Below are 13,688 nucleotides of genomic sequence, written 5' to 3'. Positions count from 1 at the left end.
GCTCAACAAGTGTTAGGTTGGTGAAACCAACATTAACAGAGAGCAGAAGATGTTCAGGCAGGTAAACCATTCACAGGTGACAGCTTTAGGTTGGTGAAACCAACATTAACAGAGATCAGAAGATGTTCAAGCAGGTAAACCATTCACAGCGGGAGCGGGCGGGACCGGGTAGGAGCGGGCGGGAGCGGGTGGGAGCGGGAGCGGGATGGAGCGGGACCGGGAGAGAGCGGGCGGGAGCGGGCGGGAGCGGGAGGGAGTGAGCGGGACCGGGCAGGAGCGGGAGGGAGCGGGCAGAAGCGGGAGGGAGCGGGCGGGAGCGGGAGGGAGCGAGCAGTATGAACTTTGCCGCGGGCAGAAGCGGGAGGGAGTGGGCGGGAGCGGGCGGGAGCGAGCGGGAGCGGGAGGGAGTGGGCGGGAGCGAGCGGGACTGGGAGGGAGCGAGAAGTATGAAATTTGCCGCGGGCGGAAGCGGGAGGGAGCGGGAGGGAGCGGGAGGGAGTGAACGGGACCGGGCAGGAGCGGGAGGGAGTGGGCAGTAGGAACTTTGCCGCGGGAAGGAGCAGGAGGGGGCGGGTGGGAGCGAGCGGGAGCAGGAGGGAGCGAGCGAGATCGGGCGGGAGCGAGCATTATGACCTTTGCCGCGGGCAGAAGCGGGAGGGAGCAGTTTTAAATAAATAAAAGGCGTAAAATTCATAAAATAAATGAATAACCCCCGATGGTTGACTTCTAAATTGGATCAGACGGGTTAGGGGTTAGAGTTAGGACGTATGACATGTTTTGTAATTTTACCACAACCAGCAATTGTACATGAAATGTGCTACACAAATACATTTGACTTTAAGTTTAGCTCATGGAAAATGGGAGCAAAAAGAAAACTTGCGTTCATATTTTTGTTCATTGTATGTAAATGTGGTCCTGAGAATTGTTAAAAGTTGTAAATTTGCATGCGTGGGTTTTATAGGGTTAGGTCAGAGAATAGAGGTGTGAATGTGAGACAATGTGGCTCAACAAGTGTTAGGTTGGTGAAACCAACATTAACAGAGAGCAGAAGATGTTCAGGCAGGTAAACCATTCACAGGTGACAGCTTTAGGTTGGTGAAACCAACATTAACAGAGATCAGAAGATGTTCAAGCAGGTAAACCATTCACAGCGGGAGCGGGCGGGACCGGGTAGGAGCGGGCGGGAGCGGGTGGGAGCGGGAGCGGGATGGAGCGGGACCGGGAGAGAGCGGGCGGGAGCGGGCGGGAGCGGGCGGGAGCGGGAGGGAGTGAGCGGGACCGGTCAGGAGCGGGAGGGAGCGGGCAGAAGCGGGAGGGAGCGGGCGGGAGCGGGAGGGAGCGAGCAGTATGAACTTTGCCGCGGGCAGAAGCGGGAGGGAGTGGGCGGGAGCGGGCTGGAGCGAGCGGGAGCGGGACGGAGTGGGCGGGAGCTAGCGGGACTGGGAGGGAGCGAGAAGTATGAAATTTGCCGCGGGCGGAAGCGGGAGGGAGCGGGAGGGAGCAGGAGGGAGTGAACGGGACCGGGCAGGAGCGGGAGGGAGTGGGCAGTAGGAACTTTGCCGCGGGAAGGAGCAGGAGGGAGCGGGTGGGAGCGAGCGGGAGCAGGAGGGAGCGAGCGAGATCGGGCGGGGAGCGAGCATTATGACCTTTGCCGCGGGCAGAAGCGGGAGGGAGCGGGCGGGAGCGGGTGGGAGCGAGCAATATGAACTTTGCCGCGGGCAGAAGCAGGAGGGAGTGGGCGGGAGCAGGAGGGAGCGGGCGGAATCGAGCGGGAGCGAGCGAGAGCGGGTGGGAGCGGGAGGGAGCGGGCGGGAGCCAGCAATATGAACTTTGCTGCGGGCAGAAGCGGGAGGGAGCGGGCGGGAGTGAGCGGGAGCGGGAGGGAGCGGGCGGAATCGAGCAATATGAACTTTGCCGCGGGCAGAAGCGGGAGGGAGTGGGCAGAAGCGGGAGGGAGCGGGCGGGAGTGGGAGGGAGTGGGCGGGAGTTAAACTGTCAACAAATGTAGACATTTTTAAATCCAGGTTAAAAACATTTCTTTTCTCATGTGTTTTTGCATGAAATCTGCACGATATCTTTAACTTATCCAGACTGTTGCTTGTTTTAATAATTTTAATTTAATTTTTATTATTTCATTTCTATCTTTTACAGTTTTAAATAAATAAAAGGCGTAAAATTCATAAAATAAATGAATAACCCCTTATGGTTGTCTTCAAAATTGCATAAGACGGGTTAGGGGTTAGGGTTAGGACGTAGGACATGTTTTGTAATTATACCACAACCAGCAATTGTATATGAAATGTGCTACACAAATACATTTGACTTTAAGTTTAGCTCATGGAAAATGGGAGCAAAAAGAAAACTTGCGTTCATATTTTTGTTCATTGTATGTAAATGTGGTCCTGAGAATTGTTAAAAGTTGTAATTTTGCATCCGTGGGTTTTATAGGGTTAGGTCAGAGAATAGAGGTGAATAGAATGTGAGACAATGTGGCTCAACAAGTGTTAGGTTGGTGAAACCAACATTAACAGAGATCAGAAGATGTTCAGGCAGGTAAACCATTCACAGGTGACAGCTTTAGGTTGGTGAAACCAACATTAACAGAGATCAGAAGATGTTCAAGCAGGTAAACCATTCACAGCGGGAGCGGGAGGGAGCGGGCAGGAGCGGGAGGGAACGGGAGGGAACGGGAGGGAGCGAGCGGGACCGGGAGGGAGCGGGCAGGACCGGGAGGGAGTGAGCGGGAGCGGGTGGGAGCGGGATGGAGCGGGAACGGGAGGGAGCGGGCGGGAGAAGGCGGGAGCGGGCGGGAGCGAGCTGGAGCGAGCGGGACCGGGCAGAAGCGGGAGAGAGCGGGCGGGAGCGAACGGGAGCGAGCGGGTGCGGGAGGGAGCGGGCGGGACCGAGCGATATGAACTTTGCCGCGGGCAGAAGTGGGAGGGAGCGGGCGGGAGCGGGCGGGAGCAGGAGGGAGCGATCGAGAGCGGGCGGGAGCAGGCGGGAGCGGGTGGGAGCGGGAGGGAGCAAGCGATATCAACTTTGCCAAAGGCAGAAGTGGGAGGGAGCGGGCGGGAGCGAGCGGGAGCGGGAGGGAGCGGGCGGGAGCGAGCGGGAAAGGGCGGGAGCGGGTGGGAGCGGGCAATATGAACTTTGCCGCTGGCAGAAGCGGGAGGGAGCGGGCGGGGAGCGAGCGGGAGCAGGAGGGAGCGGGCGGAATCAAGCGGGAGCAAGTTAAAGCGGGCGGGAGCGGGCGGGAGCGGGAGGAAGCGGGCGGGAGCGAGCAATATGAACTTTGCTGTGGGCAGAAGCGGGAGGGAGCGGGGGGGAGCGAGCGGGAGCAGGAGGGAGCGATCGAGAGCGGGCGGGAGCAGGCGGGAGCGGGCGGGAGCAGGAGGGAGCAAGCGATATGAACTTTGCCGCGGGCAGAAGCGGGATGGAGCGGGGGGGAGCGAGCGGGAGCAAGAGGGAGCGGGCGGGAGCGAGCAATATGAACTTTGCCGCGGGCAGAAGCGGGAGGGAGCAGGAGGGAGCGGGCGGAATCAAGCGGGAGCGAGTGAGAGCGGGCGGGAGCGGGCGGGAGCAGGAGGGAGCGGGCGGGAGCGAGCAATATGAACTTTGCTGTGGGCAGAAGCGGGAGGGAGCGGGCGGGAGCGGGCGGGAGCGGGTGCGAGTGAGCAATATGAAGTTTGCCGCAGGCAGAAGTGGGAGGGAGCGGGCGGGAATGAGCGGGAGCGGGAGGGAGCGGGCGGGAGCGAGCGGGAGCGGGAGGGAGTGAACGGGACCGGGCAGGAGCGGGAGGAAGCGGAAGGAGCGAGCTGGAGCGAGCGGGACCAGGCAGAAGCGGGAGGGAGCGGGCGGGTGCGAGCAATATGAACTTTGCCGCGGGCAGAAGCGGGAGGGAGCGGGCGGGAGTGAGCGGGAGCGGGAGGGAGCGGGCGGGATTGAGCAATATGAACTTTGCCGTGGGCAGAAGCGGGAGGGAGCGGGCGGGAGTGTGCGGGATTGGGAGGGAGCGGGCGGAAGCGAGCGGGAGCGGGCATGAGCGGGAGGGAGCGGGTGGGAGTGAGCGGGAGCTGGAGGGAGCGGGCGGGAGCGAGCGGGAGCGGGAGGGAGCAAGCGGGATTGAGCAATATGAACTTTGCCGCGGGCAGAAGCGGGAGGGAGCGGGTGGGAGTGAGCCGGCGGGAGCGAGCAATATGAACTTTGCCGCGGGCAGAAGCGGGAGGGAGCAGTTTTAAATAAATAAAAGGCGTAAAATTCATAAAATAAATGAATAACCCCCGATGGTTGACTTCTAAATTGGATCAGACGGGTTAGGGGTTAGAGTTAGGACGTATGACATGTTTTGTAATTTTACCACAACCAGCAATTGTACATGAAATGTGCTACACAAATACATTTGACTTTAAGTTTAGCTCATGGAAAATGGGAGCAAAAAGAAAACTTGCGTTCATATTTTTGTTCATTGTATGTAAATGTGGTCCTGAGAATTGTTAAAAGTTGTAAATTTGCATGCGTGGGTTTTATAGGGTTAGGTCAGAGAATAGAGGTGTGAATGTGAGACAATGTGGCTCAACAAGTGTTAGGTTGGTGAAACCAACATTAACAGAGAGCAGAAGATGTTCAGGCAGGTAAACCATTCACAGGTGACAGCTTTAGGTTGGTGAAACCAACATTAACAGAGATCAGAAGATGTTCAAGCAGGTAAACCATTCACAGCGGGAGCGGGCGGGACCGGGTGGGAGCGGGAGCGGGATGGAGCGGGACCGGGAGAGAGCGGGCGGGAGCGGGCGGGAGCGGGAGGGAGTGAGCGGGACCGGGCAGGAGCGGGAGGGAGCGGGCAGAAGCGGGAGGGAGCGGGCGGGAGCGGGAGGGAGCGAGCAGTATGAACTTTGCCGCGGGCAGAAGCGGGAGGGAGTGGGCGGGAGCGGGCTGGAGCGAGCGGGAGCGGGAGGGAGTGGGCGGGAGCTAGCGGGACTGGGAGGGAGCGAGAAGTATGAAATTTGCCGCGGGCGGAAGCGGGAGGGAGCGGGAGGGAGCAGGAGGGAGTGAACGGGACCGGGCAGGAGCGGGAGGGAGTGGGCAGTAGGAACTTTGCCGCGGGAAGGAGCAGGAGGGAGCGGGTGGGAGCGAGCGGGAGCAGGAGGGAGCGAGCGAGATCGGGCGGGAGCGAGCATTATGACCTTTGCCGCGGGCAGAAGCGGGAGGGAGCGGGCGGGAGCGGGTGGGAGCGAGCAATATGAACTTTGCCGCGGGCAGAAGCAGGAGGGAGTGGGCGGGAGCAGGAGGGAGCGGGCGGAATCGAGCGGGAGCGAGCGAGAGCGGGTGGGAGCGGGAGGGAGCGGGCGGGAGCCAGCAATATGAACTTTGCTGCGGGCAGAAGCGGGAGGGAGCGGGCGGGAGTGAGCGGGAGCGGGAGGGAGCGGGCGGAATCGAGCGGGAGCGGGCGGGTGCGGGAGGGAGCGGGCGGGAGCGAGCGGGAGCGAGCGGGAGCGGGAGGGAGCGGGCGGGATTGAGCAATATGAACTTTGCCGCTGGCAGAAGTGAACGGGAGCGGGTGGGAGTGAGCGATATAAACTTTGCCGCGGGCAGAAGTGGGAGGGAGCGGGCGGGAGTGAGCGGGAGCAGGAGGGATTGGGCTGGAGCGAGCAATATGAACTTTGCCGCGGGCAGAAGCGGGAGGGAGCGGGCGGGAGTGAGCGGGAGCGGGAGGGAGCGGGCGGGAGCGAGCGGGAGCGGGAGGGAGCGAGCGGGATTGAGCAATATGAATTTTGCCGCGGGCAGAAGCGGGAGGGAGCGGGTGGGAGTGAGCGGGCGGGAGCGAGCAATATGAACTTTGCCGCGGGCAGAAGCGGGAGGGAGCGGGCGGGAGTGAGCGGGAGCGGGAGGGAGTGGGCGGAAACGAGCGGGAGCGGGAGGGAGCGAGCGGGATTGAGCAATATGAACTTTGCCGCGGTAAGAAGCGGGAGGGAGCGGGAGCAGGAGGGAGCGAGCGAGAGCGGGCGGGAGCGAGCGGAACGGGCGGGAGCGAGCGGGATTGGGTGGGAGCGAGCAATATGAACTTTGCCGCGGGCAGAAGCGGGAGGGATCGGGCGGGATTGAGCAATATGAACTTTGCCGCGGTAAGAAGCGGGAGGGAGCGGGAGCAGGAGGGAGCGATCGAGAGCGGGCGGGGAGCGGGCGGGAGCAGGCGGGAGCGAGCAATATGACCTTTGCCGCGGGCAGATGTGGGAGGGAGCGGGCGGGAGCGGGAGGAATTAAGCGATATGAACTTTGCCGCAGGCAGAAGTGGGAGGGAGCGAGCGGGAGTGGGCGGGAGAGAGCGGGAGCGGGAGGGAGCGGGCGGGAGCGGGATGGAGCGGGCGGGATCGAGCGGGAGCGGGAGGGAGCAGGAGGGAGTGAACGGGACCGGGCAGGAGCGGGAGGGAGTGGGCAGTAGGAACTTTGCCGCGGGAAGGAGCGGGAGGGAGCGGGCGGGAGCGAGCGGGAGCAGGAGGGAGCGAGCGTTATGACCTTTGCCGCGGGCAGAAGCGGGAGGGAGCGGGCGGGAGCGGGAGGGAGCAAGCGATATGAACTTGGCCGAAGGCAGAAGTGGGAGGGAGGGGGCGGGAGCGGGCGGGAGTGGGCGGGAGAGAGCGGGAGCGGGAGGGAGCGGGCGGGAGAGGTAAGGAGCGGGCGGGAGCGAGCGGGAAAGGGCGGGAGCGGGTGGGAGCGAGCAATATGAACTTTGCCACGGGCAGAAGCAGGAGGGAGTGGGCGGGAGCAAGCGGGAGAAGCAGGGAGCGGGCGGAATCGAGCGGGAGCGGGCGGGAGCGGGAGGGAGCGGGCGGGAGCGAGCAATATGAACTTTGCTGTGGGCAGAAGCGGGAGGGAGTTGGTGGGAGCGGGAGGGAGCGGGCGGGAGAGGGAGGGAGTGGGCAGTATGAACTTTGCCGCGGGAAGGAGCGGGAGGGAGTGGGTGGTGTTAACTTTGCCGCGGGTAGAAGTGGGAGGATGCGGGTGGGAGCGGGCGGGAGCGGGAGGGAGTGAGCGGGAGCGGGCGTGAGCGGGAGGGAGTGAGCGGGACCGGGCAGGAGCGGGAGGGAGCGGGCAGAAGCGGGAGGGAGCGGGCGGGAGCGGGAGGGAGCGGGCGGGAGCGGGTGGGAGCGGGCGGGAGCGGGTGGGAGCGAGCGGGAGCGGGAGGGAGTGGGCGGGAGAGAGCGGGACTGGGAGGGAGCGAGAAGTATGAACTTTGCCGCGGGCGGAAGCGGGAGGGAGCGGGCGGGAGCGGGAGGGAGTGAACGGGACCGGGCAGGAGCGGGAGGGAGTGGGCAGTAGGAACTTTGCCGCGGGAAGGAGCGGGAGGGAGCGGGCGGGAGCGAGCGGGAGCAGGAGAGAGCGAGCGAGAGCTGGCGGGAGCGGGCGGGAGCGAGCATTATGACCTTTGCTGCGGGCAGAAGCGGGAGGGAGGGGGCGGGAGCGGGAGGGAGCAAGCGATATGAACTTGGCCGAAGGCAGAAGTGGGAGGGAGGGGGCGGGAGCGAGCGGGAGCGGGCGGGAGCGAGCGGGAGCGGGAGGGGGCGGGAGGGAGCGGGCGGGAGAGGTAAGGAGTGGGTGGGAGCGAGCGGGAAAGGGCGGGAGCGGGTGGGAGCGAGCAGTATGAACTTTGCCGCAGGCAGAAGCGGGAGGGAGTGGGCGGGAGCAGGAGGGAGCGGGCGGGAGCGGGTGGGAGCGAGCGGGAGCGGGAGGGAGTGGGCGGGAGCGAGCGGGACTGGGAGGGAGCGAGAAGTATGAACTTTGCCGCGGGCGGAAGCGGGAGGGAGCGGGCGGGAGCGGGAGGGAGTGAACGGGACCGGGCAGGAGCGGGAGGGAGTGGGCAGTAGGAACTTTGCCGCGGGAAGGAGCGGGAGGGAGCGGGCGGGAGCGGGCGGGTGCGAGCGGGAGCAGGAGAGAGCGAGCGAGAGCTGGCGGGAGCGGGCGGGAGCGAGAATTATGACCTTTGCCGCGGGCAGAAGCGGGAGGGAGGGGGCGGGAGCGGGAGGGAGCAATCGATATGAACTTGGCCGAAGGCAGAAGTGGGAGGGAGGGGGCGGGAGCGGGCGCGAGCGAGCGGGAGCGGGAGGGAGCGGGAGGGAGCGGGCGGGAGAGGTAAGGAGTGGGTGGGAGCGAAAGGGAAAGGGCGGGAGCGGGTGGGAGCGAGCAATATTAACTTTGCCGCGGGCAGAAGCAGGAGGGAGTGGGCGGGAGCGAGCGGGAGCAGGAGGGAGCGGGCAGAATCGAGCGGGAGCGAGCGGGAGCGAGCAATATGAAATTTGCTGTGGGCAGAAGCGGGAGGGAGCGGGCGGGAGTGAGCGGGAGCGGGAGGGAGCGGGCGGAATCGAGCGGGAGCGGGCGGGTGCGGGAGGGAGCGGGCAATATGAACTTTGCCGCGGGCAGAAGTGGGAGGGAGTTGGCGGGAGCAGGAGGGAGCGGGCGGGAGAGGGAGGGAGTGGGTGGTGTGAACTTTGCCGCGGGTAGAAGTGGGAGGATGCGGGCGGGAGCGGGCGGGAGCGGGCGGGTGCGAGCTGGAGCGAGCGGGACCGGGCAGAAGCGGGCGGGAGCGAGCAAGAGCGGGAGCGGGAGGGAGCGAGCGATATGAACTTTGCCGCGGGCAGAAGTGGGAGGGAGCGGGCGGGAGCGGGAGGGAGCGAGCGATATGAACTTTGCCGCGGGCAGAAGTGGGAGGGAGTGGGCGGGAGCGGGAGGGGAGCGGGCGGAAGCGGGAGGGAGCGGGTGGGAGCGAGCAATATGAACTTTGCCGCGGGCAGAAGCGGGAGGGAGTGGGCAGAAGCGGGAGGGAGCGGGCGGGAGTGGGAGGGAGTGGGCGGGAGTTAAACTGTCAACAAATGTAGACATTTTTAAATCCAGGTTAAAAACATTTCTTTTCTCATATGTTTTTGCATGAAATCTGCACGATATCTTTAACTTATCCAGACTGTTGCTTGTTTTAATAATTTTAATTTAATTTTTATTATTTCATTTCTTTCTTTTACAGTTTTAAATAAATAAAAGGCGTAAAATTCATAAAATAAATGAATAACCCCTGATGGTTGTCTTCAAAATTGCATAAGACGGGCTAGGGGTTAGGGTTAGGACGTAGGACATGTTTTGTAATTATACCACAACCAGCAATTGTATATGAAATGTGCTACACAAATACATTTGACTTTAAGTTTAGCTCATGGAAAATGGGAGCAAAAAGAAAACTTGCGTTCATATTTTTGTTCATTGTATGTAAATGTGGTCCTGAGAATTGTTAAAAGTTGTAATTTTGCATCCGTGGGTTTTATAGGGTTAGGTCAGAGAATAGAGGTGAATAGAATGTGAGACAATGTGGCTCAACAAGTGTTAGGTTGGTGAAACCAACATTAACAGAGATCAGAAGATGTTCAGGCAGGTAAACCATTCACAGGTGACAGCTTTAGGTTGGTGAAACCAACATTAACAGAGATCAGAAGATGTTCAAGCAGGTAAACCATTCACAGCGGGAGTGGGAGGGAGCGGGCAGGAGCGGGAGGGAACGGGAGGGGAACGGGAGGGAACGGGAGGGAGCGAGCGGGACCGGGAGGGAGCGGGCAGGACCGGGAGGGAGTGAGCGGGAGCGGTTGGGAGCGGGATGGAGCGGGAACGGGAGGGAGCGGGCGGGAGAAGGCGGGAGCGGGCGGGAGCCAGCTGGAGCGAGCGGGACCGGGCAGAAGCGGGAGAGAGCGGGCGGGAGCGAGCGGGAGCGAGCGGGTGCGGGAGGGAGCGGGCGGGAGCGGGCGGGAGCGAGCGATATGAACTTTGCCGCGGGCAGAAGCGGGAGGGAGCGGGGGGGAGCGAGCGGGAGCAGGAGGGAGCAATCGAGAGCGGGCGGGAGAAGGCGGGAGCGGGCGGGAGTGGGAGGGAGCAAGCAATATGAACTTTGCCGCAGGCAGAAGTGGGAGGGAGCGGGCGGGAGCGAGCGGGAGCAGGAGGGAGCGGGCGGAATCAAGCGGGAGCAAGTGAGAGCGGGCGGGGAGCGGGCGGGAGCGGGAGGGAGCGGGCGGGAGCGAGCAATATGAACTTTGCTGTGGGCAGAAGCGGGAGGGAGCGGGGGGGAGCGAGCGGGAGCAGGAGGGAGCGATCGAGAGCGGGCGGGAGCAGGCGGGAGCGGGCGGGAGCAGGAGGGAGCAAGCGATATGAACTTTGCCGCGGGCAGAAGCGGGAGGGAGCGGGGGGGAGCGAGCGGGAGCAAGAGGGAGCGGGCGGGAGCGAGCAATATGAACTTTGCCGCGGGCAGAAGCGGGAGGGAGCAGGAGGGAGCGGGCGGAATCAAGCGGGAGCGAGTGAGAGCGGGCGGGAGCGGGTGGGAGCGGGAGGGAGCGGGCGGGAGCGAGCAATATGAACTTTGCTGTGGAAAGAAGCGGGAGGGAGCGGGCGGGAGTGAGCGGGAGCGGGAGGGAGCGGGCGGGAGCGAGCGGGAGCGGGAGGGAGCGAGCGGGATTGAGCAATATGAATTTTGCCGCGGGCAGAAGCGGGAGGGAGCGGGTGGGAGTGAGCGGGCGGGAGCGAGCAATATGAACTTTGCCGCGGGCAGAAGCGGGAGGGAGTGGGCGGGAGAGGTAAGGAGCGGGCGGGAGCGAGCGGGAAAGGGCGGGGAGCGGGTGGGAGCGAGCAATATGAACTTTGCCACGGGCAGAAGCAGGAGGGAGTGGGCGGGAGCAAGCGGGAGAAGCAGGGAGCGGGCGGAATCGAGCGGGAGCGGGGCGGGAGCGGGAGGGAGCGGGCGGGAGCGAGCAATATGAACTTTGCTGTGGGCAGAAGCGGGAGGGAGTTGGTGGGAGCGGGAGGGAGCGGGCGGGAGAGGGAGGGAGTGGGCAGTATGAACTTTGCCGCGGGAAGGAGCGGGAGGGAGTGGGTGGTGTGAACTTTGCCGCGGGTAGAAGTGGGAGGATGCGGGTGGGAGCGGGCGGGAGCGGGAGGGAGTGAGCGGGAGCGGGCGTGAGCGGGAGGGAGTGAGCGGGACCGGGCAGGAGCGGGAGGGAGCGGGCAGAAGCGGGAGGGAGCGGGCGGGAGCGGGAGGGAGCGGGCGGGAGCGGGTGGGAGCGGGCGGGAGCGGGTGGGAGCGAGCGGGAGCGGGAGGGAGTGGGCGGGAGAGAGCGGGACTGGGAGGGAGCGAGAAGTATGAACTTTGCCGCGGGCGGAAGCGGGAGGGAGCGGGCGGGAGCGGGAGGGAGTGAACGGGACCGGGCAGGAGCGGGAGGGAGTGGGCAGTAGGAACTTTGCCGCGGGAAGGAGCGGGAGGGAGCGGGCGGGAGCGAGCGGGAGCAGGAGAGAGCGAGCGAGAGCTGGCGGGAGCGGGCGGGAGCGAGCATTATGACCTTTGCTGCGGGCAGAAGCGGGAGGGAGGGGGCGGGAGCGGGAGGGAGCAAGCGATATGAACTTGGCCGAAGGCAGAAGTGGGAGGGAGGGGGCGGGAGCGAGCGGGAGCGGGCGGGAGCGAGCGGGAGCGGGAGGGGGCGGGAGGGAGCGGGCGGGAGAGGTAAGGAGTGGGTGGGAGCGAGCGGGAAAGGGCGGGAGCGGGTGGGAGCGAGCAGTATGAACTTTGCCGCAGGCAGAAGCGGGAGGGAGTGGGCGGGAGCAGGAGGGAGCGGGCGGGAGCGGGTGGGAGCGAGCGGGAGCGGGAGGGAGTGGGCGGGAGCGAGCGGGACTGGGAGGGAGCGAGAAGTATGAACTTTGCCGCGGGCGGAAGCGGGAGGGAGCGGGCGGGAGCGGGAGGGAGTGAACGGGACCGGGCAGGAGCGGGAGGGAGTGGGCAGTAGGAACTTTGCCGCGGGAAGGAGCGGGAGGGAGCGGGCGGGAGCGGGCGGGTGCGAGCGGGAGCAGGAGAGAGCGAGCGAGAGCTGGCGGGAGCGGGCGGGAGCGAGAATTATGACCTTTGCCGCGGGCAGAAGCGGGAGGGAGGGGGCGGGAGCGGGAGGGAGCAATCGATATGAACTTGGCCGAAGGCAGAAGTGGGAGGGAGGGGGCGGGAGCGGGCGCGAGCGAGCGGGAGCGGGAGGGAGCGGGAGGGAGCGGGCGGGAGAGGTAAGGAGTGGGTGGGAGCGAAAGGGAAAGGGCGGGAGCGGGTGGGAGCGAGCAATATGAACTTTGCCGCGGGCAGAAGCAGGAGGGAGTGGGCGGGGAGCGAGCGGGAGCAGGAGGGAGCGGGCAGAATCGAGCGGGAGCGAGCGGGAGCGAGCAATATGAAATTTGCTGTGGGCAGAAGCGGGAGGGAGCGGGCGGGAGTGAGCGGGAGCGGGAGGGAGCGGGCGGAATCGAGCGGGAGCGGGCGGGTGCGGGAGGGAGCGGGCAATATGAACTTTGCCGCGGGCAGAAGTGGGAGGGAGTTGGCGGGAGCAGGAGGGAGCGGGCGGGAGAGGGAGGGAGTGGGTGGTGTGAACTTTGCCGCGGGTAGAAGTGGGAGGATGCGGGCGGGAGCGGGCGGGAGCGGGCGGGTGCGAGCTGGAGCGAGCGGGACCGGGCAGAAGCGGGCGGGAGCGAGCAAGAGCGGGAGCGGGAGGGAGCGAGCGATATGAACTTTGCCGCGGGCAGAAGTGGGAGGGAGCGGGCGGGAGCGGGAGGGAGCGAGCGATATGAACTTTGCCGCGGGCAGAAGTGGGAGGGAGTGGGCGGGAGCGGGAGGGAGCGGGCGGAAGCGGGAGGGAGCGGGTGGGAGCGAGCAATATGAACTTTGCCGCGGGCAGAAGCGGGAGGGAGTGGGCAGAAGCGGGAGGGAGCGGGCGGGAGTGGGAGGGAGTGGGCGGGAGTTAAACTGTCAACAAATGTAGACATTTTTAAATCCAGGTTAAAAACATTTCTTTTCTCATATGTTTTTGCATGAAATCTGCACGATATCTTTAACTTATCCAGACTGTTGCTTGTTTTAATAATTTTAATTTAATTTTTATTATTTCATTTCTTTCTTTTACAGTTTTAAATAAATAAAAGGCGTAAAATTCATAAAATAAATGAATAACCCCTGATGGTTGTCTTCAAAATTGCATAAGACGGGCTAGGGGTTAGGGTTAGGACGTAGGACATGTTTTGTAATTATACCACAACCAGCAATTGTATATGAAATGTGCTACACAAATACATTTGACTTTAAGTTTAGCTCATGGAAAATGGGAGCAAAAAGAAAACTTGCGTTCATATTTTTGTTCATTGTATGTAAATGTGGTCCTGAGAATTGTTAAAAGTTGTAATTTTGCATCCGTGGGTTTTATAGGGTTAGGTCAGAGAATAGAGGTGAATAGAATGTGAGACAATGTGGCTCAACAAGTGTTAGGTTGGTGAAACCAACATTAACAGAGATCAGAAGATGTTCAGGCAGGTAAACCATTCACAGGTGACAGCTTTAGGTTGGTGAAACCAACATTGACAGAGATCAGAAGATGTTCAAGCAGGTAAACCATTCACAGCGGGAGTGGGAGGGAGCGGGCAGGAGCGGGAGGGAACGGGAGGGAACGGGAGGGAACGGGAGGGAGCGAGCGGGACCGGGAGGGAGCGGGCAGGACCGGGAGGGAGTGAGCGGGAGCGGTTGGGAGCGGGATGGAGCGGGAACGGGAGGGAGCGGGCGGGAGAAGGCGGGAGCGGGCGGGAGCCAGCTGGAGCGAGCGGGACCGGGCAGAAGCGGGAGAGAGCGGGCGGGAGCGAGCGGGAGCGAG

This window comes from Leuresthes tenuis, unplaced genomic scaffold, assembly GCF_036924035.1.
Source record: "Leuresthes tenuis unplaced genomic scaffold, fLeuTen1.0.hap1 SCAF_36, whole genome shotgun sequence".
In the NCBI taxonomy this organism is placed as follows: Eukaryota; Metazoa; Chordata; class Actinopteri; order Atheriniformes; family Atherinopsidae; genus Leuresthes; species Leuresthes tenuis.
This window is presented reverse-complemented; position numbering follows the sequence as displayed.